This window comes from Lynx rufus, unplaced genomic scaffold (assembly GCF_022079265.1).
Source record: "Lynx rufus isolate CCGP_SWC_20201006 ecotype Redwood Valley unplaced genomic scaffold, mLynRuf1.p SCAF_14, whole genome shotgun sequence".
Taxonomy (NCBI): Eukaryota; Metazoa; Chordata; class Mammalia; order Carnivora; family Felidae; genus Lynx; species Lynx rufus.
The window spans coordinates 39,254,588-39,271,099 of record NW_025814828.1 but is presented as its reverse complement, the minus strand read 5'-3'; the positions used below and the strand labels follow the sequence as shown (position 1 = coordinate 39,271,099).

Sequence of the window (16,512 nt, the reverse complement as noted above, 5' to 3'; positions counted from 1 at the left end):
GGCGTACTCCTGAGTTTAAATCCTTCCATTCTGGAATTTACAACAGCAGTTCACCACTGACAGCTGTATATGCCTGGGTGTGCCTACATTTCTCTCATCTAAACTTCACAACCACCTATGAGAGAGTACAGCTTCTAGTATCCCCTTGTTTGAGGAAAGTGTGTCACTGAGAGATGAAGTAACCTACCTGAGGTCACACAGGTAATGAGCAGCTGAACAAGACCAGGCTGAACGCCACAGCACCTCAGGATGACTTCAAATAAGATAACAAGTAACACACTAAGCAGTTTCAGACTGCAAGCCACAACCAAATGGAAATCAACTAAGTAGATTAAGATCAGATTTTTTTTTATGAAATAAATATTAGAATGGGTCATAAGTTGTAAAAATAAACATTTCATAAAATTTGTGTTTATTATAGGACTGTGCATAGATGCTGAACTGCAATGTAAAATCCATCATGATGGATCACGGTAAAAAACATCTTTTTTAAATGCTGTTTTATTATGTTCCAGTGCACAGTGACCACTGTTAAATTCCATAAGCATTTGGGGCACCTGGGTGGCTCAGTCTGTTGAGTGTGTGACTCTTGATCGAGGCTTAGGTCATGATCTCATGGTTCTTGAGTTCAAGCCCCACCTGGGGCTCTGCGCTATCAGCTTAGAGCCTGCTTGGAATGATCTCTCTCCTCTCTGCCCACCCCTCCTTGCTTGCTCTGTCTCTCAAAATAAATAAACTTAAAAAAAAAATCCATGAGCACCTGTATCCTCACATTTTTCTCCTAAAGTACACTTAACAGCTGAGAAATTTAGGGATCTTAGAGATATAAACATTACATACATAAATTATTTCTGAAGTCTCACATCCTAACCTTAAAGTTCATATAAATTTTAGGTTGTTTCCCTAAGTTATTTTAACATAAAAACTCGTTGTCTAGCCCCAAAATCCTAAGTAAAACTGACATTCCTGGGAGATATTTAAGTTTGATAAGCATCTACTTCCTCCTCCATCCACTATCAGCACTCTAGGTTGAGCAGAGCTGGAACTGGTTACTGTTATTTGGTTCATCTATCCCCAGAAATGCAATAAATTTTAAATCACAAAGCTCTACCTTTCTGTGGTGTTCATGCAGGGTGATATCAACGGTTTCTCCAAACCTCAATGTATGTATTTACAAAATATTCCTGCTTAATCAGAGATTTAAATCATAAAAACTTCTCTTACAAACCCCCTCCCCCAACAAAGACAAGAAGCTGAAAAGAAAATCCTGAGCAAAGGGCATGAATGGACCAAAGAGGAATTACTAGACAATAAACATAGGGAAAATATACTGAATCTCATTAATAGTGAAATATTCAGTTTAAACTCTGAAATACGCTTTTTACCAATAAGACAGGGAAAAAAGTTAAACTCAGTATTATCTAGGCTATTTTTTTTTTAATGTTCATTTATTGGGGGGGGGGCAAAGAGAGAGGGACAGAGAATCTCACACAGGCTCCATGCTATCAGCACAGAGCCTGACACAGGGCTTAAACCTACAAACCATGAGATCATGACCTGAGCCAAAATTGAGAGTTGGGCGCTTAACCAACTGAGCCACCCAGGCGCCCCTATCTAGGCTATTAAAAAAAAAAATTTTTTTAATGTTTATTTATTTTTGAGAGAGAGAGCATGCACACCGGTGGGGGGGGGGGGGGCATGGGGAGGAACAAGAGGATCCGAAGTGGACTCTGTGCTGACAGCAGAGAGCTCGACACGGGGCTTGAACCCATGGACCCTGAGATCATGAACTGAGCCCAAGTCAGAGGCTTAACTAACTGACTGAGCCACCCAGGCGCCCTTGGGCTATTTTAAAAAGACACTGAAGACACTTCAAATGTAAGCAATCTTTTCTGAGACATTTTAAATGTTTTCCACTTGACCCAGCAATTTTGCACATCTAGATATTTACCCTATGCACAACTGTATAAAAATATATACAAAGGGGACGCCAGGGTGGCTCAGTCAGTTAAGCGTCCGACTTCACTTCAGGTCATGATCTCACAGTCTGTGAGTTCGAGCCCAGCATTGGGCTCTATGCTGACAGCTCGGAGCCTGGAGCCTACTTTGGATTCTGTGTGTGTGTGTCTGCCCCTTTCCACACTCGCACTCGTCTCTATCTCAAAAATAAACATTAAAAAAAAAATACACACACACACACACACACACACACACACACACACACAAAGATGTTCACTACAAAACCAGAAACACAAATTCTCATCAATATGGAATTAATTAAATTACAGTACAGCTACACTGGAGATACCAAACAGCCACTTTTATTTATTTATTTTTTTAACATATGAAATATATTGTCAAATTGGTTTCCATACAACACCCAGTGCTCATCCTAAAAGATGCCCTCTTCAATACCCATCACCTACCCTCCCCTCCCTCCCACCCCCCATCAACCCTCAGTTTGTTCTCAGTTTTTAAAAGTCTCTTATGCTTTGTCTCTCTCCCACTCTAACCTCTTTTTTTTTCTTCCCCTCCCCCATTGGTTTCTGTTAAGTTTCTCAGGATCCAATAAGAGTGAAAACATATGGTATCTGTCTTTCTCTGTATGGCTTATTTCACTTAGCATCACACTCTCCAGTTCCATCCACGTGGCTACAAAGGGCCAGATTTCATTCTTCCTCATTGCCACGTAGTACTCCATTGTGTATATAAACCACAATTTCTTTATCCATTCATCAGTTGATGGACATTTAGGCTCTTTCCACATTTTGGCTATTGTTGAGAGTCCAAACAGCCACTTTTAAATACAGGAAGGCTTGAAGTACTGACATGGAAAAATGTCCAAGACATATGACTGTTAAAAAGCAAGTGTCAAAACATTAAATACTGAGGAGCTTTTTTCCGTAAGATGGTGTTAATATATGCAATGGAAAAACCAGTCCAGACTGGAGCAAGTTAGAAGGCTTACAGAAGAGGTATCCTTAGTAAAATAAAAACTGACCAAGTTCTTCACGCATCTTGACATCCTGAGAACATGATTTAGACAACTGATGAAGAATCAGAGGGTGACGGCAAATCAGTGATGAGCACACAGAAAAATAATCAGAAATAAAATTATTAAATTCATGAGAAAGTACTGCAGAGAAACATAATTACATGACCCAGCCATTACTAGAGTTTACACAGTCACAAATCAAACATCAAATACTGAGGTTAATAATATAAGTATAAAGAGTACAGTAGGACACTGAGAAAAAAAGAAAGACAAATCTTCACCTTCCATAGTGGAAAATCAAAAATGCTTAAACCTGGAAAAATCAAGACAACCCAAGCATATCACTTACAGTCATGAAGATAAATATGATCAGAAGAGGTAAAACTTAGGAAAAGAAAATAGAGGGAGCTAGGGGATACAATTTTTATGAAAAATTTTTTTAAGTTTTCGTTTTTTAAGTTTATTAATTCTGAGAGAGAGAGATAGAGAATAAGTAGGACACGAGCAGAGAGAGAGGGAGAGAGAGAATCCCAAGCAGGTACTGTCAGTGCGGAGCCCAAAGCGGGGTTCTAATTCATGAACTGCGAGATCAGGACCTGAGCTGAGTCAGAAGCTTAACCGAGTGAGCCACGCAGATGCCCTGAAATTTTATTGTAATTTTATGTGTATAATACTGTGTTAAATTTTAAAGAAAAGGTTAATTGCAAATCACAGAAAAAGAAACTAGTGGCCAGTAAACCATGGGGCAGGGGGCAGCCTCTTTCATGAGGTTCAATATTCAATAATAGATAAAACATAACATAGCTTCTGTTATGAGCTAGACACTAAGTGCTATTTATGTATTAATTCGTTTAATTACAGCAGCCCTTGATCAAGGTACTGTTGTTCTCCCATTTTACTGATAGGAAAACAAATATAATGATCTAACCAAGGTCAAACTGCTAACAAATGGCAAAGTCAGGATTACAACCAGAGAGGCTGTCTCCAGAGTCCATATGCTTAATCACTATTCTAGACTAACTAAAAACATGTTAGGTTGGGAAGAAGTAACTAGGGAATGTTCATCAAATTTCCCTTAATACAGGCTTACAAAGTGGTCTGAGTACAAACTGACAAATTTCAATGCAGAAAAAAATGTATCTATCAAAAATACAAATGCATGCATATGTACGTATGTGCATATTGTTAGTGTATGTGTGTGCATGCGTGTATTATCCATCCTCTTTTACCAGAGCAATTCTAAGAATTATTCCTACAAATAAACACACATTGTATAAAATAACATATATACAAGATTGTTTGTACCAGCAAAATACTGAAAACCATCTAAATAAATACACATCAAAAGTAATCAGCAGACTTACTAAAAATATGAATCCTTGAATGCACTTAAATAACCCATGAAGATTAAATACATCTTATTTAGACATTATGACAACATCCTTGATCATTTAATAATGACACATCTCTGAAGATATTCAGAAGTGGATCACTAAAGTCCTGTCATTATATCTACATTGGTTCACTGGTGAGTCAGAGAATTCATTAGTATTACTGGTTTTGAAAAATGCTAAAATAGAGACAAACTTTACTTACTTTAGAACATCCTTACTGCATATGGTCCACAGAACCTTTTTGTTGTGAAAGCAATTAAAACCTATTGGGACAACACTGTTCCATGTAATGGAGGTGGAAAGCCCTGGACTAAAGCATGCATTAACTATAAATAAATGTATGGCCTCAAAACTAGAAATATTTGTATTTGCACTGAGGATACTGATTATATATGGTACCTGACCTAAATCTTTTCTTTCACTCCTACATCATTCCTTACTCCCTTTCACGGTACATTACTCCATATACCTTACATAGCACCCAAATTTAAAACAAAAAGTCTATAGGACATTCCTGGGATAAAGGTAAATTAAGAGTTATTCTTCATCAAGAAGTATTATAGGAAGCAGATTTAAAATAAACACAAAATCACAACTACAAATTTATTTAGGATTTCTGCTGCTAGCAAAAATGGAATAAAATGACCAGATTTACCCTGCCACCACATTAACTAATAACCCAAGAAAAATATACGAAACAATGTTTTTAGACACTGGACAACAAGCAATAAGGGCAGTGGTCCCTGAGAGAGAAGAAACAAATGAGGTAACCCCTATGACTGCCCTCAGCTTCCCACCTGGAAGGAGTTGTCATGCAATGTCAAAGGTAGGGGAATGCAGGTAAAGTGCAGTCCCTCAGACACAAAAAGAAGCAGGAAATGAGAGAGGAGAGAGCTGTAGACAGAGCACTCCTGAGACTTACACAGCCCACCTCCTCCTTCAGTCCTCAGATGAGTAACAATGAGTGCATGAAGGTAAAGAACCACCTGAAATAAACAAGTGGAAAAATCCACCTAACTCAAACAGTGCCAAAAATAGTTGCTATTCCCACAAGTCAGAGTGGAAAAACTTCATAATACCAGGAGCATCCAGAAGAATCCCCAGAAAGATACTAGCTCAGTAGGGGGGCAAAAGTAGCCCAAGACTGTTAAGGGAGAAGAGAGCAACCTTTAAAGTATAAAAGCAAGCCTCAAAATGACCAAACTATTTCCAATTAGCTTAATTTCATCCCAAAACAAAGTTCGAAAGTATTTTAAAAGAAAATAGTTCTATCCAGAAACCAATAAGATAAAGTTCACACTGTCTAGCATCCAATCAAAAGTTACCAGGCATGGACACAATCGAGAAACTATGACCCATAAAGAGAAAGCCATTCAAATGAAAAATTAATCAAGAGTTATACAAGTTACAGCATTAAAACTGTATTTCATAAGTTCAAGAAAGTAGAGAAAATCATGAAGATGTTAAGGAAAAACAGAGAAGATACAAAAAAAAGACCGAAGTGAAAATTACAATGTGTAACGTAAAAAACATACTGAATGCAATTAAGAGCAGATTAAATTCTGCAAGAGAAAAAAACCAGTGAACTTCAAGCCTGATATACACGTAATTGGAATGCAGTTAGGAGAGGAAACAGAAAACTGTATGAAGACAGAAGAGTAGAAAACTTCCTAAATTTGATGAAAACTATAAACCTACATGTCCAAGGAGCTCAACAAACCTCAAGCACAAGAAATGGTGTAAACATAAATACACATGCGCGCGCGCGCGCGCACACACACACACACGCGCACACACACACACACACACACACACACACACACAGTTAAGACCTAACCAGGTTGCTTAACACCAGCAATAAAATCTTAAAAACAGCCAAGAGAGGGGGAGCAGGGATGCCTCTCTTCCTGTAGAAGAAAAAGATAAGAATGACAGTAAGCTTCATCTCAAAAACAATGTAAGGTAGAGAACAGCAGAGCAACATCTTTATAAAACACTCAAAGAAAAAAAGCTAGTCTGGAATTCTATACCGAACGAAAATATCTTTCAAAAATAAAGGTGAAATATAAACTTTTGCAGACAGACAAAGGCTGAAAGAATTAATTACCAGCAAATCTGCGCTACAAGAAATGTTAAAAGTCCTTCAGGCAGTAGGAAAGTAACACAAGATAAAAATCTATCTCTATACAAATGAAGGAACAACAGAAATCGTAAACATGTAAATATAACTTTTTCATATTTATTTAAATCTCCTAGGGGCACTTGAGTGGCTCAGTCGGTTAAGCGTCCGACTTTGTCTCAAGTCATGATCTCGTGTTTCGGGAGTTTGAGCCCTGCGTCGGGCTCTGTGCTGACAGCTCAGAGCCTGGAGCCTGCTTCAGATTCTGTGTCTCCCTCTCTCTGCCCAACCCCTGCTCACTGGCTCATGCTTTCTCTCTCTCTCTCATGCTTTCTCTCTTTCTCTCTCTCTCTCCCTCTCAAAAAGAAATAAACGTTAAATAAATATCCTTAAATGATAATTGCTTAAAGCAAAAATAATAACTTACTGTGGAATTGATAACAAATGTAGAAGTAAAATGAATGACAAAGTCCAGAAGAAGTAAAATGGTAATGTACTATAGTAAGTTTCTTACAGTATCTAAGAAAAGGTAGCGTTACTTGAAAGTAGACTGTGATAACGAAACATGTATACTATAAATCCTAAAGTAACTACTTAAAAAAAATTTTGAACAGGGGCACCTGGATGGTTCAGTAGGTTAAGTATCCAACTTCCTCTCTGGTCATGTCGCCATCTGTGGGTTCAAGCCCTGCATCAGGCTCTGTGCTGACAGCTCAGAGTCTGGAGCCTGCTTCAGATTCTGTGTCTCCCTCTCTCTGCCCCTCCCCACTCATGCTCGCTCTCACACGCGCGCTTTCTCTCTCTCTCAAAAATAAATAAACATTGGGGAAAAAAAATTTTTTAATTTGAACAAGTAGGATACCTAATAGTTTAAAATAAAGTAGGCAAAAAAGTTTTTTTAAAAAACTCATGAAAACTACTCCATTAGTCCTATGAAAGGTAGAAACACAGTAGGAAAAAGAGAACAAAAAACATAAAACAGAAAACACACAAGATGACAGACCAAATCTAAACATAACAGTAATCACACGAAATGCAAATGGTCAAGACACCCCAATTAAAGACAGGGATCAGCTGCCAGTTACAGAACAAAAGGGCATAAACTTTGCTCACTACTCCCCTACAAACACAAATACCTGAAAACATATTCAACAGACAGTAATAAAAGAAAGCTCAAAGGCAGGGATCTCAGGACTTGAAGAAAGGCATCACAGTGAGTCCCCGGGTTTTCATTTTATGTCCCATATACCATGGACTGGACACTAGAGAAACCTGCCACCTACAACCAACAGACATGAAAAGAAAGCAGAGTAGGAAGGAAGGAAACAAACCACAACCAATGCAAAAGTAAGCAGACCAATCCAACCTTAGCAGTAGGTAGAAAGCCCCAGTCCACTCTAGGCCTCTCCTTCCCCACTATAATCACACAGCAGGGAGCCTGATCCATCCCCAGAGGCAACAACAGTAAAGTCCAAGGCCAACCCAACTTGTGCTCCTCAACTAAGACATCAACAGATGATCTGATCCACGTGCAGCAGCAGATTTGTATCTAGAATATATAAAGAACTTTCAAAAGTCAACATTTAGTAATTACTCCACTTAGGGGCGCCTGGGGTGGCTCAGTCAGTTAAGCGTCCAACTCTTGGATTTCAGCTCAGGTCATGATCTCAACAGTCGCTGAGATCAAGCCCCACAATCGGGGCTCCATGCTGGGCGTGGAGCCTGCTTAAGATTCTCTCTCCCTCTCCTTCTGCCTCTCCCCCCTAAAAAAATTCACTCAAATGAGAAAATGGACAAAAGACAGGAAAAGACACTTTACCAAAGAGAATCTACAGATGGCAAATAAGTACATGAAAAAATAGTCAACTTCATTCACTATGAGAGAAATGCAAACTCAAACCACAATGAGTTATCACTATACACACCTATCAAAATGACTAAAACGATAGTGAGAACACCCAGTGCTGGAGAGGATGCACAGAAATTGGATCACTCGTACATAGCTGGTAGGAATGTAAATTAGCATAGACACTCTAGAAAAGTTTGGCTGTCCCTATAAAATCTAAAAAAGACTCACCATACAACCCAGCAATTACACTGTTGGATATTTATCTCAGAGAAATGAACATTTATTTTCATGCAGAAATGGGCATGCAGATGTTTAGAGCAGTTTATTGGCTAAAAGCTGGAAACTAACCAATGTTCTTCTAGAAGTGAATGGTTAAACAAATTGTGGTATATCCAAATCATGGAATACTACTTAGAATAAAAAGGAACAGACTAATAATATACACAACTATCTGGATGAACTGCAAACAAATTAAACCAATCTCAAAAGGATGCATACTACATGATTCCATTTATAAAACACCCATGAAATAACAATTACAGAGATGGAGAACAAATTAATGATTCCCAGGAATTTGGGATGGAAGGAACTGCTGTAGTTATAGAGGTAGCACAAGGGAGCCTTGTCTTCATAATGGATTTAAGTATCCTGGTTGTGGTTACACAGAACACATGATTAAATTCCAGAGCTACACACACGCACGCACACACACAAACACACAAGTACATATATATCTGGTGAAATGTGAATAAGCTCTACATATTATACTATCACCAATTCCCTGTCAATTTTCCTTTCATTGTCAATTTCCTCAAGTGGTACTTATAGTTAAGCAAGATGTTAACATTGGGGGATGTTGGGTGATGGGTACACACAGGACTCCCTTGTATATTTCTTTGTAACTTCCTCTAAAGCTATTATTTCAAAATTTGAAATTTCAGAAAAAAATTTTTAAAAAGGCAGAAATCATCAGCTGCATATAAAAGCAAGACCCAACTACATGCTATCTGTAAGAAATTTTCTTTTAATATAAAGGCACAAAAAAAATTGAAAAAAAAAAAAAAAGCAAAAGAAAGAAAGAAACAAAACAGGGTGCCTGAGTGGTTCAGTCAGTTGAGCATCCAACTTCAGCTCAGATCATGATCTGGCAGCTGGTGAGTTCGAGCCCCATGCTGGGGTCTGTGCTGACAGCTCGGAGCCTGCAGCCTGCTTCAGATTCTGTCTCCATCTTTCTCTGCCCCTCCCTGGCTTGTACTCTCCCTCTCAAATATAAATTAACATTAAAAAAATTAAATATAAAGACACAGGTTAAAACTAAAAAGATGGGAAAAAGATACACCATGCTAACGCTAATCAAAAGAACACCAGAGCTTCAATATTAAAATTAAAGTGGATTTCAGAGCAAAAACTGTGAGACCAGGAATAAAGAGGTCATTTTGCAACAATAAAAGAATCAATCCATCAGGAGGCTATAACAATCCTAAATGTTTATCCACTTAATAAAAGAGCTTCAAAATATATTAACCAAAGATGACAGAACTGAAAAAGAAAAAGACAAAACTACAATTATAATCAAAGATTTCAACAACCCTCTTTCAATGCCTGATAGAAGTAGACTTATAATTACTAGGATAGAAAAGACTTGAGAAATACAATCAACCAAATTGATCTAATATATATTTTTGCCACAGAATAAACATTCTTTTCAAGTGCACAGAGACCACTCAGCAACATAGACCATATTCTAAACCATAAAACAATGTTTAAAAATTGTGAAAGTATTGGGGCACCTGAGTGGCTCAGTCAGTTAAGCATCTGACTCTTGATTTCAGCTCAGGTCATGATCTCACAGTTTCGTTGAGTTCAAGCCCCATGTCAGGCTCCGCGCTGACAGCGCAGAGCCTGCTTGAGATCCTCCCTCTCTTTTTGCCCTTCCCGTCCTTGCAACTCTTTTGGTCTTTATCAAAACTAAATAATAAATTAAAAACTTAAAAAAAGTTTTTTTGAAAGTATTCAAATCATACATACAAAATATGTTCTCTGACCAAACCAGAATTAAATCAATAAAGTACTTGGGAAATCTCCAAATATCTAGATACTAATCCCTGAAATACACTTCTTCAGAAATCCACGGGTCAAAGCAGAAATCAAAAGGCAAATTTGAAAATATTTTTACATGAATGTAAATGAAAACACAATATACCAAAATCTGTGGAATGGAGTGAAATAAAGCAGCACTTTAACAAATGAAGAGACCAATCTCCCATGGAGGAGATTCGCAAATAATTTATGTACTCTAACCTGGGGGGGGGGGGTAAAACTTTTGATATGTAGTGATCAAAATGGCACTTTACTTCTGTGATCTTCCTCTGAAAAACCCATAACCCCAGTCTAATCATGAAAAGAGCATCAGACATATACCAATAGAAGTACATCCTATAATACACCTGACCATAGGGTGCCTGGGTAGCTCAGTTGGTTAAACATCCGACTCCTGATTTCAGCTCAGGTCTCATGGTTTGTGTTCGAGCCCCACATTGGGCTCTGCATGGACATGCAGAGCCTGCTTGGGATTCTCTCTCTCTCTCCCTCTCTCCCTCTGCCTCGCCCCCCTCTCAAAATAAATAAACTTAAAAATGTGTGCGTGTGTGTGTGTGTGTGTGCGTGTGTGTGTGTGTGTGTGTGTGTGTGTGTGTGTGTGTACACCTCTCAAAACTAAAGTCATCAAAAACGAGAAAGTCTGAGAAAACGTCACAGCCGAGAGGAGCCTAGAGAACACATGACTACTAAGTGTAAGGTAGTGTGCTAGATGAGATCCTGCAACCAGAAAAGGGCATTAGGGAAAATCTAGGGAAACCAAAATAAACAAACAATGGACTTTAAGCTAATAATGACATATCAGTATCTGTTCATTAATATTATACTAATGTCAGATATCAATAAGGGAAACAGTGCAGGAACTCTCTGTACTATCTCAGTTTTTCTAAAACTGTTCTAAAAAATGAAGTCTATTAAGAAAAATTACACTACACCTAGAAAAACTTCAATTCTCCTGGTCCAAAGTGATTTCTCCATTTTATGATCTGTCAGAGCATTTATTTGTACTACTCAAGACATATCTCTCTAGCTTTAGTGAAAATTACTTTATGGCAAAAATCATGAACCATACATACTTGCAAAATGCCACCTCCCCTTTCACCTCCACCAAAAATAACTGCCTTTTCTCCCAGTATGTAAGTAAAATTTAAATGGCTAACTCAGGATTCTGTGATACCTTTCAACTGTTATTTCTTTATAATCGTTCTAGCTTTTTACTTCAAAACGATTAATTCTTCAGATACATTAAAAAAAACTGTGTAGCTATACTAACACAAAATGAGATTTGATTTATATACTACCATATAAATCAGTGTCTTTCAAACTGGGGTCCATATGTATTCTCTGGTATCCTAGAAATCCTAATGGGTACATTTTAACTGCATTTTTTAACTTCTAGAATTTAGAAACACCTGATAAGACATTCTCAATTACACCGATGACCCAAGTTCAAATACTGAAATGCAATGCTAAGGGCCACATTTACCTTCATGACTATACTGATGCCAAGCAATGCTACTTTTAGTAGCAAACTATTCATTCTCCCAAAGTGAAGACCCAATGAGACAGTGTACAAAATCTAAAAGGGTCTCATACAAGTTCCAATAGAGAAAAACTGCAGGAGAATGAAGTCATGCAGCACATGGTAGTGCAGGTATACCAAAAGAACTTGAGAGGTCATAACCCTAACATCAGCCAAGTGATTTATTTTGACAAAACATCACCCGCTGCATTAGTGTTAACTTTTGTTATTGGCTTTAGATTGATTGATTATACATATAATTCATAAGTAGAATCTGTCTTTTAGTTGTGGCGAAGATACGCGTGCATTAGGAATTTACTCAGAGATGTCTGAACAAACTTCAGTAACACTTTAAATAAAAATAAACCAAGCCAACAATCTCTGCAAAATTTTTTTCTGCATTACATTTACCCTAGCACCATAAACCCATACAGGAAAAGCTATTATATTCACTCAAGAATATGTCCAGTTGTACTTCAGGTTACCCAAAGGCACTCTAATATAGACATTACTACTCCACACTTTAATCTCTAATATACAACTTTAAGGGCAAACGTTAATTTTGAACATTGCAAGAACATAAAACTTTGAATTACCTAGATATTACTAAGTAAACTAAAAACTTTTAAAACTCAGGTTCAAACTAAAACTCAAGTACTTAACAAGCCTGGGTTTAAGCCCCAGTTTCACTATTTGGTAACTGGAGGATCTTACTGAAGCCACCTAAAACCCTCTGGGCCCCAGTTGCCACCCGTGTAAAGTAAGAATACCAACTGTTCTCCCTATCTCACATAAGTGTAAGATAAATAAAGCCTACCTACATTACCAATATGGTTTCTTTTCCATCTGGCAAGAAAAGGTCAACTGATACAAACCAAACAGTTCACTTCAGAAATAGACCAAAATATAACAATCCTATTTTCACGAAAAAAATTTAACCTCAATTTGAACATTAACTACACAGATACAACTTATCCGACATTATGGCAGACTGAGGAAATGCAGAAAGGAATAAAAGATCCATGCTCTCAAAGTACATGTGTGTTGGGGGACAGGGACACAGAAAGAGACAGTTCTAATATGCTGTCATAAATATGATCAAGAAATACTAAGAAAACTCTTAAGTATCTGGCCAACTGGGGGATCAAACTGCTTTAAAGATTTATAGTGTTATTCAAATACCAATCATAAGTAATACAGTAATTCCTTACTGGATACGTATCATGTGGCAGACACTGTGCTACGCAGGTACACCAGATTCAAAAGTAAACAAGACGTACACTGTCCTCACAGAAATAGCAATCAAGAAGGGAAGACAAAACTTTAAAATAGAGACATGCCAAGACAGAGAAAATACTGTACTATTTAAGTATGCAGCAGTCAGGGAGGGGCAATCTAATCTAAGGAAGCATATATTAACAAGAAAAACTGCATCTTCCCTTATCTTTTTCATTCTTTTTCTTTTTTTTTTAACATAAAGGTGGCCAAAGGACTGGGTAAGTTATTTTAATTAAAAAAAAAAAAAAAAAAAAAGTTCAGTGTTGATAAGTGAATTGATACTAACACTTTCTCTCGTATTTTCTCTGCTCAAGCACTACTATGGAACCCACATTCAACTTACAGTGCCTATATTAGCACTCATTACAGTATAGTCCTAGGAGCACAAGTGTTGCTCCCCACAGAGGATGGGATATTTACTATTTCTAGCCTGCTTGGTCCACAATGAACATTAAATAAATGTTTATGAAAAATTCCCGAGCCCTTTATGGGGGAGAGGGGGCATCAAAAATATTACAAAATAGATCAGCTGTGCCTCTCTGCTAGGAAAAAAATGTGTTTTCACGCCAGCAGACATTTCTATCTCCAACATCAGTGTAGAATACCAGAGGGTGATGAACACAAGCAATGAAATTGGGTTGGGTCTCAGAATTAGAGAAATTTTCTTACACTGGAACAGAGGCAGTATCATTTTTAGCTACAGGGCTAACATTTTCCAAAACTGCATTTTCTGCTCCTTCCTTTGCTGTTTATTTAAAGAGAAGTGGCAACATAAACTCATGACTAGCACTCTAAAAGGGACAGTTAAGGTACATAACCATCTTTCTACATACCCACCACATCACCACCGTGCACAGAATTTTCATACTGACCAGATGACTCATGGCAATAAATGAACTCAGAACTGGGGCCAATGCCTAAGAAGCATCCACACAGTGGGAGCTGACTAAAGCATTTTCTAGTTTCTGAAAAAGCCTAGGAAGCTGCAGATATTTCTGTCAACAAAGCATGTAGTAGGATAAAGACACATCTTAGGGAGGTTTACTACCATGGGTCAAAAATTAACCCAAAAAGAGAGTGTAAACTCTATTCACTCTTTTTGACCACAGGATGCTGTCACTTCATACTCTCACCGGAGTATCCAGTATTATGCTGGGTTTCAGGCTGGCTTTGCTAATCTTACTCACTTTTTCCAACCACTCAAGACAACATACAAAACGCAAACAAGAAAAAGTAATGTTATTAAAAGAAAACCTTGAATGAGATCTGATTCCATTTTAAAAGTAAATCACGAATTTTAGTCATTTTGTTAGTAAAGCGTATATCTAGTTTCTCGAAGCCAATGAGTAGAAAAATCTGGAGGCCAGGGTGGGGGGAAATATGAAAAACAAACATCTCTAAGTATACCTAGAACCCACATTCACTCCCTTGGGACTATTCCTCCAACTAACAAATACCCTTCTCACAACTCACTCTCCATACAGTGCTCTTCCTGAAATCTCTTCCAATAATCTTCCTTTGAAACCTATCTGGGACATAAAGGAACTTCCGCATTAACATATATCACCACATCATCCTAATATAGCCTATTCTTGTTCACCAAACTGATTCTTAGGATTGTTAATTATTAACGACAGTTAAAAACTTCTTACTAACAAAAAAACTTTACCTCATTCAATTCACACAAAGCTATGAGGGAAGTGCTATCATCCCCACTTTACAGATGAAGAAACTAAGGCTTAGCCAGAGGTGTTAAAAAGCTTACTTTAAAAGACAATGAGGGCAGATAATGTGGCAAGGATTGGGTAAAACGAATTCTTAACCATACTCTTGTATTAATTCACCTCCAGGAAGTAGAAATGTAATGTTATAATCCACATGCAGGGGTAGGGAGACAAAGACAATGAGAAGTAGATAAAAGCTATTAGGAAAGAAAACTGCTCTGGAATGTTAGTGCCTATTTTAAAAAAGAAATAAGAAGAAGCTGCTTCTCTCGGTTCTCAGAGGGCTTTCGGACACAGTATAAATATTCTTCTGAACAGCTCTTTCCACAAATACCCTCCTCAACCCTCTCTGTACAGAAGCTCATTAATTTAGACTCCACTGATCTGTAATTCTAAATAATTCCAAGATTTACCTTAGCATTCTGAAGCACTGCTTTCCCAAAGTATTGTTCCATGGAAATGAAACTTTCCAGTTATATATACTTTCCAGTTATATTTCTTTCCATTGTCATGATGGAAAAAAATTTCTGATAAACAATGCCCTGAAAAAGTTTGCCAAGGGGCGCCTGGGTGACTCAGTCGGTTAAGCGTCCGACTTCAGCTCAGGTCATAATCTCGCAGTTCGTGGGTTCAAGCCCCGCGTCAGGCTCTGTGCTGACAGCTCAGGGCCTGGAGCCTGCTTCGGATTCTGTGTCTCCTTCTCTCTCTGTTCCTCCCCTACTCACACTGTCTCTGTCTCTATCTCTGTCTCTCTCTCTCTCTGTCTCAAAAATAAAGATTAAAAAAAAAAAAGTTTGCCAAAAAGTTAAAAGTAACCTTCATTCCTATGTTGTATTAGAGAGTGAAACATTCCACTGGGACAGATGTGAATACAACTGAAAGCTTCTACTATAGCTACTTTTTTAAGCCACCATGGATATGAGCTCTTCAAGATTTCCTCTTTTTAAAACAGAGTACAGAAAACACAAGTGAACCATTTCTTTAGTTAAATTAAACACAATTTAACCAAACAATCATTAAGGAGGAAAAAAGATTACTACACTATGGTATTTTAGTAAAACAAGACCATTTCCTGATTTGGGATGGCATTTACAAAGTATGTTCACTTTGTGATAATTCACTGAACCCGCTAGCCTATATGATACGTGAACTCAAATGTGTTCGTGTTATGCTTCAATGAAACAAACTTTACTTCTAAGCAAAAATTAAGCAAAGGACTTCTAGTTAAGACCATTTGAACAGCTGAGTTTATCGCTGCTCCCTCCCAACACCTCTGAAATAAGAGTGAAGGAATTAAAAAAGACAGCCACCCTTAAAGACAAACAGAAGCAGGGCATCTGGGTGGCTCAGTTAAGATTTTGGCTCAGGTCATGATCTCACGTTTGGGAGATGGAGCCCCACATCAGGTTCTGCGCGGACAGTGCTGAGGCTGCTTGGGATTTCTGTCTCTGTCTCTCTCTCTCCCCCCCGCTACCTACCCCTCCCCAAAATATACAACATTGAAAAAAGAAAAACAGAAGCATAACAGATTGTA

General features: G+C 37.9%; 1 protein-coding gene across 10 annotated transcripts in view; it reads right to left on the bottom strand.

Moving 5' to 3' along the window:
• KDM6A (lysine demethylase 6A) overlaps nucleotides 1-16,512 on the bottom strand; it is a 207,142-nt gene that overhangs the window by 163,357 nt on the left and 27,273 nt on the right. The gene's annotated exons all lie outside the window — the stretch shown is intronic.